Source organism: Lucilia sericata, unplaced genomic scaffold (genome assembly GCF_015586225.1).
Source record: "Lucilia sericata isolate MDLA Ls3-8-SP2 unplaced genomic scaffold, ASM1558622v1 Contig000601F_arrow, whole genome shotgun sequence".
NCBI lineage: Eukaryota > Metazoa > Arthropoda > Insecta > Diptera > Calliphoridae > Lucilia > Lucilia sericata.
This window is the reverse complement of record NW_023994608.1, coordinates 212,064-225,043: the sequence shown is the minus strand read 5'-3', so window position 1 is coordinate 225,043 and position 12,980 is coordinate 212,064.

Genomic DNA, 12,980 nt, shown 5'->3' with positions numbered 1-12,980 from the left:
GTTATTTAGGAATTTAATTGTTCATAAAAAAAATTTACGAATTTCTTTTTCTATAAAAAATGTTATAAAATACATATAATAAAATCCTTGACATGGTTCAAAACTTTCAGAAAGAACGTGGATTGTTAAGTTTTATCGTTTGCACTAAAAATCCATTAAAATTACTGCAAGGATGTAAGAGGTTACCATATATCCTTTTTATAAAATTTTTCATAAATCTTACAAAATGTAGCAAAACTTAAAGGAATGGTTTAAAACTGTTAAATAAAACGTTTTAAAGAAAATAAATTTAGAAAATAGCGGGATTTAGGTACCTTATATTCTTGGAATAAGTTTATAAAATATGTATAGGAAAGTTCTAAAAATGCTCCAAAAATTGTAGAAAGAACGTAGGATATAACGTTTTATATTTATATAAAAAAATCTATTAAAATTACTGCAAGGATCTAAGAGCTACCATATATCCTTTTTTAAGAAATTTTGTTAAATCTTATAAAAGTGCAGTGAAACAAAAAGAATTATTAAAAAATGTTAAATAAACTCATTTCATTTAATCTAGTATAGAAAAAAAAGAGATTTAAGCACAATGCTTTCCTTACTTATGTTTATTTAAGGAAAATATATTGATCTGCAATTTGGGGTAAAATCTACAATAGTTTTTTAGGTGATCACATAAAATTAACACTAAATTATGAACAATTTGAAGCTAGACAAAGAAAACTGGCGACAAAAAGCAGCATTCAACTTAATTAAATACAATGAAAAGGATTTAAAGAGACTCCTACTATGACAAAGTAAACATATATTCTACTATTTTTTATACATACATACATACATACATACATACATACATACATACATACATACATACATACATACATATGTATGTATGTAAGCTGTGTATAGAGAGTAGAGAAAGCTGTCTGTTGTCTGCTGCTGACACTTGAAATAATTACAAAATTTCAAAATAAAACCATAAAGCTAAAAGAATAAATAAAATGTTAAAAGTTAACAACAATATTTACACACACACATACGAATATGTCTACACCCTCATACACACATAATGTAGTAAAAACCAAGTAATAATTTTGTGGGAAGCATAAAAATGTAGAAAGATTTCATTAAAATTAAACATAATGTTTCCTTACTCATACTTTTTTCTAGGAATTTAACTTTATCAATATAAAATTATGCATTTTACTGTTAAATATTTTGTAGGTTTTATAAAAAAACAACTATAAATTTCATACAATTTGTGTTAAAATTATAAAAACAGGAATTTTGCAAAATTAATTTAACTCGAGGTTAAATGAAGGTGAAAATAATATTCAATAATTCATTTGAAATAATTGGCAGAAAATTAAAAATTCATATAAAGTTCGCACATTTTCTTTATGTAATACATAATAAATGATTGAAGTTTAATTAAAAAATCTGCGAAAACCAATTACATTGTATTTCCAAGAATTTAGACAATTTTCATAAAAAAAGGATATATGAAGAGGTTTTTTATTATTAACACAAACTCATAGAAATTTGATAGATATATTAGACTTAATAATTAGCTTTCCTGTTCATAGTTTTATAGAAGTCAACTGTTCTTAGAAGTCATAAGTTTTCTCTAAAAATAAAAAAAAAAAAATAGTTTTCATTTGCATTTTGCAATGTTTAGCACTAAAATGTGGTTAGTTTGTATATTTTTTAATACAACAAAATTCCAGGAAAAATTTAATTAAATTATTTAAAATATAAACTAAAAAATATCTATTGTTTTCATAAAATTTTAACCAGTTTATCTAATTTGAAGCAGGTGTCTAAAATAGTTGTGGTAAACACAAAAAACTGGGTTTCTTTTTTATCATAAAATTATTTAATTAAATCTGTTACCATGGTTGCTAAAAACTTGAAAATATGTGGCATATTTTAGAGCATAAGCAGTGCAGTATTGCAGATCTGTAAAAAGACTAGAGAAAACTAATTTGTTTAGAAAGCTGTAGGGTAATCAATATTTCAATTTGTTGGAAACTTTGAATTTGTAAACAAATAATTTCGTTTTTTCAAACTCCCAGTCTACCTTAGGTATATGCCACTTTATAAGGAAACTAAAAGCTATTCAATATTTTTTATTAAACCCAGAAAGTTTAATGTTAAAAAGGGAATTTGTTTTTCTTTATTTTTATTACTAAAGTATTGCTTACTTTTTATGACCACTTTTTTAACGTATATATTTTATATAGCATAATTTTATGATCTGTAAAGTATGCTACATGTAATTGTATTTATGACAAATAAAAATTCGTATGTGACCTTATACGTAAATATTCCACCACAAAAAAGTAACTAAATAACAATTTTTTATAAGAAAAAAGGCAATCAAAAGTTATTTCTTTACAAAAGTGAAATATTAAAAGAGATATTTACTTTTAACCTAAAAGTATGCTACATACTTTACTGCGCTTAAATATGCTATAAATTTTTAAATAGGTCAATGTAAGAAATGGAGTGCAGTAAAATTTCTTTGAATTTTAACCTAACGTAACCTAACCTAGAAGAGAACTAGATCAAAACTAGAACAGAACTAGAGCAGAACTAGAACAGAACTAGAACAGAACTAGAACAGAACTAGAACAGAACTAGAACAGAACTAGAACAGAACTAGAACAGAACTAGAACAAAACTAGAACAAAACTAGAACAAAACTAGAACAGAACTAGAACAGAACTAGAACAGAACTAGAACAGAACTAGAACAGATCTAGAACAGAACTAGAACAGAACTAGAACAAATCTAGAACAGAACTAGAACAGAACTAGAACAGAAGTAGAACAGAACTAGAACAGAACTAGAACAAAACTAGAACAGAACTAGAACAGAACTAGAACAGAACTAGAACAGAACTAGAACTAGAACAGAACTAGAACAGAACTAGAACAGAACTAGAACAGAACTAGAACAGAACTAGAACAGAACTAGAACAGAACTAGAACAGAACTAGAACAGAACTAGAACAGAACTAGAACAGAACTAGAACAGAACTAGAACAGAACTAGAACAGAACTAGAACAGAACTAGAACAGAACTAGAACAGAACTAGAACAGAACTAGAACAGAACTAGAACAGAACTAGAACAGAACTAGAACAGAACTAGAACAGAACTTGAACAGAACTAGAACAGAACTAGAACAGAACTAGAACAGAACTAGAACAGAACTAGAACAGAACTAGAACAGAACTAGAACAGAACTAGAACAGAACTAGAACAGAACTAGAACTAGAACTAGAATAGAACTAGAACAGAACTAGAACAGAACTAGAACAGAACTAGAACAGAACTAGAACAGAACTAGAACTGAAATAGGCAGCATTCAAATGCTCCCTACATCACTACACCACTCATTTATAAAGCATTTGTAAACTACTATAAAAAACAGCTGAGTAAAACATCAATAACAGATTTTCACATGCATACTTATACATATGTATGTATTTGCGCACACATGTGGTTTTGTCCATTGATATTTAAGTTTCTTTCTTGAAGGCAAAAAAAACGAAATCAAACTACATAGTGCACAGTTCAGTGGATAATAAACGCCTGAAGTGATTTTAATGTTTTTCGAATATAAACTGAAGTAGACAAAGACAAACCCGAAAGAAAATTGTGGGAAATTGTTCTTAACTGAAGTATCCAAGACAAACCTGAAAGAAAATTGTGGGAAATTGTTCTTAGGGTGGAGAAAATCTAAAAGGGTCACAGTATTTAAATGATATGAATGTTATAAATTTAGAAAATGTTTATTTTCTACCCCTCCTCTTAATAAGAGTCCCACTGTGCAGTAAAAATAATTATTGTAACGAAAATAATAATATTATTAAAATCTCTAAATGTAACAAAATAATATAAACATACATACCCATCTTGTGATTGTTAAAATGTTTTGGATTTTGTATTTATAACCGTTGGGTTGCGCGAGAAATGGTCCCCATAAACCAACATGAACTCAATATTGAATTTATCAATTCAGGCCAAACAATCAGCCATCCTGGTATACAGTCAACAACATCATCAATTTTTAACATCATTTAATAAATGTTTATGGTTGAGTTAGACATCTGTGATAGCCTTGGGCTGAAATAACTGTTTGTTGGTTTTTGTATGTTTTTCCTGTTGTTAACCTCTACACAAGGAAGTGAGAGTAAAAATGTTTCTATTCAAATTATTCACATAAAAACCAGAAATTTATTTTGCTTTAACAATATCCACTATAAAGAAGAAAATTGCCAAAAACCTTTTAAAGAAAATGCCCAAAATTAGTTAAACGAGTTTGACCTTTTTCAATTATTTATTCTGTTGGTATTTGTATGAAAAACTTTATCTACATCACTTTTTTTTGATTTCTCTCGTCTACAGCACAGCATTCCTCCACTTTTCTGACTGCCTTCAGTCAACACAGACATAATTTTATTTGCATTAAATTTAATTAAAATTGGGTTTTAATACCCTGCTAATGTTGTGCAAACAATTTATTGGTTATTGCTTAATGTTGTTTTATTTTTCACTTTTGCAGCACTCATTTGCTACGCATCAAAATTGCAAACCGCTATTTAAACAAAATATTTCCAGTTTATCCTAAAGATATGCAAATATTATTATGAAAACAAAACTGTTAAAAACATAAGATTGAAAACTGATATCAAAACAAAAATTCAGTTTTAGTACAGTTCTAGTTCAGTTCTAGTACAGTTGTAGTACAGTTCTAGTTCAGTTCAAGTTTAGTTCTAGTACAGTTCTAGTTCAGTTCTAGTTCAGTTTAGTTCAGTTCTAGTTCAGTTCTAGTTCAGTTCTAGTTCAGTTCTAGTTCAGTTCTAGTTCAGTTCTAGTTCAGTTCTAGTTCAGTTCTAGTTCAGTTCTAGTTCAGTTCTAGTTCAGTTCTAGTTCAGTTCTAGTTCAGTTCTAGTTCAGTTCTAGTTCAGTTCTAGTTCAGTTCTAGTTCAGTCTAGTTCAGTTCTAGTTCAGTTCTAGTTTCAGTTCTAGTTCAGTTCTAGTTCAGTTTCTAGTTCAGTTCTAGTTCAGTTCTAGTTCAGTTCTAGTTCAGTTCTAGTTCAGTTCTAGTTCAGTTCTAGTTCAGTTCTAGTTCAGTTTCTAGTTCAGTTCTAGTTCAGTTCTAGTTCAGTTCTAGTTCAGTTCTAGTTCAGTTCTAGTTCAGTTCTAGTTCAGTTCTAGTTCAGTTCTAGTTCAGTTCTAGTCATTCTAGTTCTTTCAGTTCTAGTTCAGTTCTAGTAGTTTCTAGTTCAGTTCTAGTTCAGTTCTAGTTCAATTCTAGTTCGTTCTAGTTCAGTTCTAGTTCAGTTCTAGTTCAGTTTCTAGTTCAGTTCTAGTTCAGTTCTAGTTCAGTTTCTAGTTCAGTTCTAGTTCAGTTCTAGTTCAGTTCTAGTTCAGTTCTAGTTCAGTTCTAGTTCAGTTCTAGTTCAGTTCTAGTTCAGTTCTAGTTCAGTTCTAGTTCAGTTCTAGTTCAGTTCTAGTTCAGTTCTAGTTCAGTTCTAGTTCAGTCTAGTTCAGTTTCTAGTTCAGTTCTAGTTCAGTTCTAGTTCAGTTCTAGTTCAGTTCTAGTTCAGTTCTAGTTCAGTTCTAGTTCAGTTCTAGTTCAGTTCTAGTTCAGTTCTATTCAGTTCTAGTTCAGTTCTAGTTCAGTTCTAGTTCAGTTCGAGTTCAGTTCTAGTTCAGTTCTAGTTCAGTTCTAGTTCAGTTCTAGTTCAGTTCTAGTTCAGTTCTAGTTCAATTTCTAGTTCAGTTCCTAGTTCCAGTTCTAGTTCAGTTCTAGTTCAGTTCTAGTTCATTCTAGTTCAGTTCTAGTTCAGTTCTAGTTCAGTTCTAGTTCAGTTCTTAGTTCAGTTCTAGTTCAGTTCTAGTTCAGTTCTAGTTCAGTTCTAGTTCAGTTCTATTCGTTTAGTTCAGTTCTAGTTCAGTTCTAGTTCAGTTCTAGTTCAGTTCTAGTTCAGTTCTAGTTCAGTTCTAGTTCAGTTCTAGTTCAGTTCTAGTTCAGTTCTAGTTCAGTTCTAGTTCAGTTCTAGTTCAGTTCTAGTTCAGTTCTAGTTCAGTTCTAGTTCAGTTCTAGTTCAGTTCTAGTTCAGTTCTAGTTCAGTTTCTAGTTCAGTTCTAGTTCAGTTCTAGTTCAGTTCTAGTTCAGGTTCTAGTTCAGTTCTAGTTCAGTTCTAGTTCAGTTCTAGTTCAGTTTAAGTTCAGTTCTAGTTCAGTTCTAGTTCAGTTTCTAGTTCAGTTCTAGTTCAGTTCTAGTTCAGTTCTAGTTCAGTTCTAGTTCAGTTCTAGTTCAGTTCTAGTTCAAGTTTCTAGTTCATTCTAGTCAGTTCTAGTTCAGTTCTAGTTCAGTTCTAGTTCAGTTCTAGTTCAGTTCTAGTTCAGTTCTAGTTTCAGTTCTAGTTCAGTTCTAGTTCAGTTTAGTTCAGTTCTAGTTCAGTTCTAGTTCAGTTCTAGTTCAGTTCTAGTTCAGTTCTAGTTCAGTTCTAGTTCAGTTCTAGTTCAGTTCTAGTTCAGTTCTAGTTCAGTTCTAGTTCAGTTCTAGTTCAGTTCTAGTTCAGTTCTAGTTCAGTTCTAGTTCAGTTCTAGTTCAGTTCTAGTTCAGTTTTAGTTCAGTTCTAGTTCAGTTCTAGTTCAGTTCTAGTTCTTCTAGTTCAGTTCTAGTTCAGTTCTAGTTCAGTTCTAGTTCAGTTCTAGTTCAGTTCTAGTTCAGTTCTAGTTCAGTTCTAGTTCAGTTCTAGTTCAGTTCTAGTTCAGTTCTAGTTCAGTTCTAGTTCAGTTCTAGTTCAGTTCTAGTTCAGTTCTAGTTCAGTTCTAGTTCAGTTCTAGTTCAGTTCTAGTTCAGTTCTAGTTCAGTTCTAGTTCAGTCAGTTCTAGTTCAGTTCTAGTTCAGTTCTAGTTCAGTTCTAGTTCAGTTCTAGTTCAGTCTAGTTCAGTTCTAGTTCAGTTCTAGTTCAGTTCTAGTTCAGTTCTAGTTCAGTTCTAGTTCAGTTCTAGTTCAGTTCTAGTTCAGTTATAGTTCAGTTCTAGTTCAGTTCTAGTTCAGTTCTAGTTACAGTTCTAGTTCAGTTCTAGTTCAGTTCTAGTTCAGTTCTAGTTCAGTTCTAGTTCAGTTCTAGTTCAGTTCTAGTTCAGTTTTCTAGTTCAGTTCTAGTTCAGTTCTAGTTCAGTTCTCAGTTCAGTTCTAGTTCAGTTCTAGTTCAGTTCTAGTTCAGTTCTAGTTCCAGTTCTAGTTCAGTTCTCGTTCAGTTCTAGTTCAGTTCTAGTCAGTTCTAGTTCAGTTCTAGTTCAGTTCTAGTTCAGTTCTAGTTCAGTTCTAGTTCAGTTCTAGTTCAGTTCTAGTTCAGTTCTAGTTCAGTTCTAGTTCAGTTCTAGTTCAGTTCTAGTTCAGTTCTAGTTCAGTTCTAGTTCAGTTCTAGTTCAGTTCTAGTTCAGTTCTAGTTCAGTTCTAGTTCAGTTCTAGTTCAGTTCTAGTTCAGTTCTAGTTCAGTTCTAGTTCAGTTCTAGTTCAGTTCTAGTTCAGTTCTAGTTCAGTTCTAGTTCAGTTTAGTTCAGTTCTAGTTCAGTTCTAGTTCAGTTCTAGTTCAGTTCTATTTCAGTTCTAGTTCAGTTCTAGTTCAGTTCTAGTTCAGTTCTAGTTCAGTTCTAGTTCAGTTCTAGTTCAGTTCTAGTTCAGTTCTAGTTCAGTTCTAGTTCAGTTCTAGTTCAGTTCTAGTTCAGTTCTAGTTCAGTTCTAGTTCAGTTCTAATTCAGTTCTAGTTCAGTTCTAGTTCAGTTCTAGTTCAGTTCTAGTTCAGTTCTAGTTCAGTTCTAGTTCAGTTTCAGTTCTAGTTCAGTTCTAGTTCAGTTCTAGTTCAGTTCCAGTTCAGTTCTAGTTCAGTTCTAGTTCAGTTCTAGTTCAGTTCTAGTTCAGTTCTAGTTCAGTTCTAGTTCAGTTCTAGTTCAGTTCAGTTCTAGTTCAGTTCTAGTTCAGTTCAGTTCTAGTTCAGTTCTAGTTCAGTTCAGTTCTAGTTCTGTTCTAGTTCAGTTCTAGTTCAGTTCTAGTTCAGTTCTAGTTCAGTTCTAGTTCAGTTCTAGTTCAGTTCTAGTTCAGTTCTAGTTCAGTTCTAGTTCAGTTCTAGTTCAGTTCTAGTTTAGTTCTGTTTCTATTCTTGTACTATTCTAGTTCTTTTCTAACTAGGTGTGTTCCAGTTCAGTTCTAATTTAGTTCTAGTTCAGCTGAACTACAAAAAATTATGTGATTATCACTGCTATTGTTTTACTATTAAATTATGTAATAATGATATCAAATATTATTACAAGTTGTTAGCAATAATAAATTGATTTATATTTTTTTTTTTCAACAAAATTATTTAATAACATTAACTTAAACCACAATAAATTAATTAAATAACAGACTGTTTATTAAATAAATAAAATACATATGACAACAAACAGTAAGCAATAATAAAAATAATATGTGTTGATACTTCTTCACATAAATAAACAAAAAAAGCTTTAAAGCAGTTATGGTCATTACAGTTATTTGCATGTTCGTTTTTTCCGCTCTTCTAAAGCGTTATAAATTCTGAACAAAAACATGCCCACGACTGCATTCTGGCTGCTGGCAAAATTTTCCAAATATTTAATATTTGAAAAATAATATTTGTATTAAAAATATTTCCTTTTTAAGCTTTTCCTATTCAACCCTTTATCAGTCACTGTTTTTGCTTTATAAATTTCTTAAAGATTTATTGAAAATTCCTTCCATAGCCCAAACACAATCGACAGCAATTGCTCAAAAATAGAAGTAAAAGATTTATGACAGAAATTGTTGACATATTTTAAGTGCAAAATATTTATACACAAAAGTCCTGTCAAATGTACATAAATAGAAAGTGTTTATAGAAAACATAGTAAAGTTTATACAATAGTGGGTGATATATTGAATAAAAATAGAATAAAATTCGGTGCCGTTGCAAGAATCACAGCTACAGACATTTATTGGCTGTGGTTGTTTTAATACACACATCTTTGCAAGAAATTTATTTAGTATAATTTGCAATTTATTCATACATTGACACATTTTGTCCCTGAATACTTTACACAACAATATAATTTATTTTATAAAATATGCCGGAAGTTATAGAGCATGAAGGAAAGAAAATAGAAAAATAAAAACATATTTTCCCCCTTTTAAGTATTTCCAATAATGATTTCGCCCTTATATTTGATACCTGTGTGATTCATTTTATTTATGATTAAATTTATATTCATGATGTCTTTAAGGCTGGTATGAAAATTTTTAAATGACAAATAATGTATTTGTTTCAGAAAATTTCATAAATTCAGTAAATTATATTCCTTTGAAACTTTAGAAAAGGTTATAGAAATCTATGGTTGATACTCACAACAAATTTGGTAAAGTTTCTCTCAAAACCAAAAATGTTGTTCATATATCCTTTTTTAAATATCACTAAAATGTATACAATATTGACTACAAATTTATTATACAATTTTATAAATAGAAATAAAATGATATTTAAAGCTTCGCAATAATTTTTTTTAAATTTAGTCTAAAAAAATACCATAAAATAATTAAAAATTGTTCAATTAATTTGAAACTCGGAAAAAGGTTGTAGGAAATTGTGTTTAATATTCACAAAAAATTTGGTAAAAATTTGTGGAAAAACAAAAAAGTTGTTCATATATCCTTTTTTTGCATTGCACAAAAATTTGCATAAAATTTATGGAAATCAAATGAAATCTTGCTTTAAAAGTAAGTGCTTAATAGAATTTTTATTTTGCAGTAATTTAAAAAAAATACTTTGATTTTGTTTCAAGAAAAGTCGTGAAATTTGCAAAAATTGTTCGATTGTTTTGAAAATAGGTTTAAGGTTGTAGGAAAATGTTTTTAAGATTCTCCACAAATTTGGTTAAATTTCATACATAAACAAAAAAGTTTTTCATATATCCTTTTTTTGGAGAATTGTAAAAATTTTACAAAAAATTATTAAAATTAATCTCAAATGCTTTGGAGTATAGAAAACACTATAACCCTTAAAAATTGAAGAGAAATTTATAAAATTTTTTAAAAAAATACTTTTAAAAAGCTGCAGAAGTTTAAAAAATATGTTTGCTAAACTAATTGATAAAAGGATCAAAAAGTGCTTAACCTATAAAAAGTTATGAACTTTAAAAGTTTTGTTCAATATGTTAAGAAAATCAGTATAAAGTAAACCATACAACTCATTTGTTTAAAAATATATAGTTAACAGTTTGCTCTATATACATATGTATAATAATGCTGTAATATAGACTAACTTTTAAAACCAAAGAAAGCATGTCACATGCTTTGACATATACTTACACAAAATAAATGACTTGTTTGCTTCGCTAAACCTTAACATGTGTACGAAAAATTAGATAAAAATAAGGAAACGAAAATATAAACGATATTATTATATTTCTAAGCAAAATATTCCTTTTCGTTTTAAAACTCTTTTAGACACATGCTTAAAACAACTCTTTTTATTCATATATAAAAAGGTTAAATGTAATTTTGTTTTGTGGCAACAGTCTGGGGATTTTATTGAATTTTTTTCTTGCGGCACACACACACATACAGAGTCTTGGTAACTTTTGCGTTATTTCTTCACATATGTGGGGATTTATGGGTATACATTCATACGCTCCCAACAGTTATGTGTGGTTTTTGTTTTTATTTCAGTCATAATCTATATAATAAACTTTTGCTAGACAGTTGGGTATATTCAACCATAACGAGGTTGGGGATTCATCTATATAAAAGAAGACAAATAAAGACACATGGCCTGTTTTTTGCTGAACACAAATGCTTCAACTTGCTCTTCACAAAAAGACTAAAGAAATAAGTAAAAGTATGTATTTTTGACAAAATACTTTCACAAACAAATACTCTATAGTTTTTCAAGATACTTTTAGTATTATTTTCACTAGGAACCCTTCTCCTTTTGTTTTCTGTGGTTCTTTAACTTTTGAGTTCATTTTTCCTAATTATTAAGCCTTCCAAAGGCTCTAACTAAAGTGTTGAAACTATTTTAAGTTCTCCTCAGAGTATCATTCTAAAGTGCAAATTATTTACTATTTAAGGCAATAAACATATTTTGGTTTTATAATTTAATAATCTTCAAATCTTCTGGAAAACAAGCTTGATTATAAAATAATGAAAAAAATTAAAAAGAAAATAAGAACAAGCATATTATACAGAAAACATTACGTAGGCGTATGATTGTTATAAAATTACATAAATATCACTCATACGCCTATGTTTGAAATGACTTAAATAGATAACTCTTCTTATAATCAAGCAAAACAAGCCTGATTATAAAGTGATTAAAGAATTACAAAAGAAAATTGGAATAAAGTAAAAGTTGTGAATATTATACTGGTAACACAACGTAGGCGTATAATTGTTATTAAATTAAATAATATCAATCATACGCCTATGTTTGTATTAACTTCAATACATAATGCTTTACTGCAAAATTTCCATATCAATTAACAAAAAAAAAAACATAAAAAAGTTTATTTTGTATCAATTATAAATATTACTACTGATTTTTGCTACTTAATTGCAATCTTGTTAATTCTTCTGTGTAATATTTAATAACAAAATAAAATCTCTATAACCACTTAAAGTCACAAACAGTGCTAATATTTCCTAGAAAACTAAAGTTGGAAAAAAACTTTACTTTTGCAAGTACATACATATATAAAAACCCTAAAAAAACTTTCTACTGAAAGTAAAATAAAATCGTATTTAAATGGATAATTGGTAAAACCACAAATTTAGTACTTTGCTATAAATAGTCAAGAACAAACATAACCAATTGAATAAAACAGATGATGATAGATGAAATGAACAGTTGAACCAATATAACATTAATTGAAAGTCATTTGCAGACTCCTAGTAAAATGAGAGACAAGCAGACAAAACGAAGGACTAATAATTATAGTCAATTGCAATTATACAACAGAGCAATGTGAAAAGTTTAATGAGAACTAAATAAATGCGGTAAAGAAGAAACCGATAAAAGTAATGATAGAAATGTATACAGTTCTAGTTCAGTTTTACCAGAGTTCTAGTTTTAATTCAGTTTTAGATCAGTACTAGTTTAGTTCTAGTTTAGTTTAAGATCAGTTTTTGATCAGTTTTAGTTTAGTTTAAGATCAGTTTTAGTTCAGTTCTAGTTCAGTTCTAGTTCAGTTCTAGTTCAGTTCTAGTTCAGTTCTAGTTCAGTTCTAGTTCAGTCTAGTCAGTTCTAGTTCTTCTAGTTCAGTTCTAGTTCAGTTCTAGTTCAGTTCTAGTTCAGTTCTAGTTCAGTTCTAGTTCAGTTCTAGTTCAGTTCTAGTTCAGTTCTAGTTCAGTTCTAGTTCAGTTCTAGTTCAGTTCTAGTTCAGTTCTAGTTCAGTTCTAGTTCAGTTCTAGTTCAGTTCTAGTTCAGTTCTAGTTCAGTTCTAGTTCAGTTCTATTCAGTTTAGTCAGTTCTAGTTCAGTTCTAGTTCAGTTCTAGTTCAGTTCTAGTTCAGTTCTAGTTCAGTTCTAGTTAGTTCTAGTTCAGTTCTAGTTCAGTTCTAGTTCAGTTCTAGTTCAGTTCTAGTTCAGTTCTAGTTCAGTTCTAGTTCAGTTCTAGTTCAGTTCTAGTTCAGTTCTAGTTCAGTTCTAGTTCAGTTCTAGTTCAGTTCTAGTTCAGTTCTAGTTCAGTTCTATTTCAGTTCTAGTTCAGTTAGTCAGTTCTAGTTCAGTTCTAGTTCAGTTCTAGTTCAGTTCTAGTTCAGTTCTAGTTCAGTTCTAGTTCAGTTCTAGTTCAGTTCTAGTTCAGTTCTAGTTCAGTTCTAGTTCAGTTCTAGTTCAGTTCTAGTTCAGTTATAGTTCAGTTCTAGTTCAGTTCTAGTTCAGTTCTAGTTCAGTTATAGTTAGTC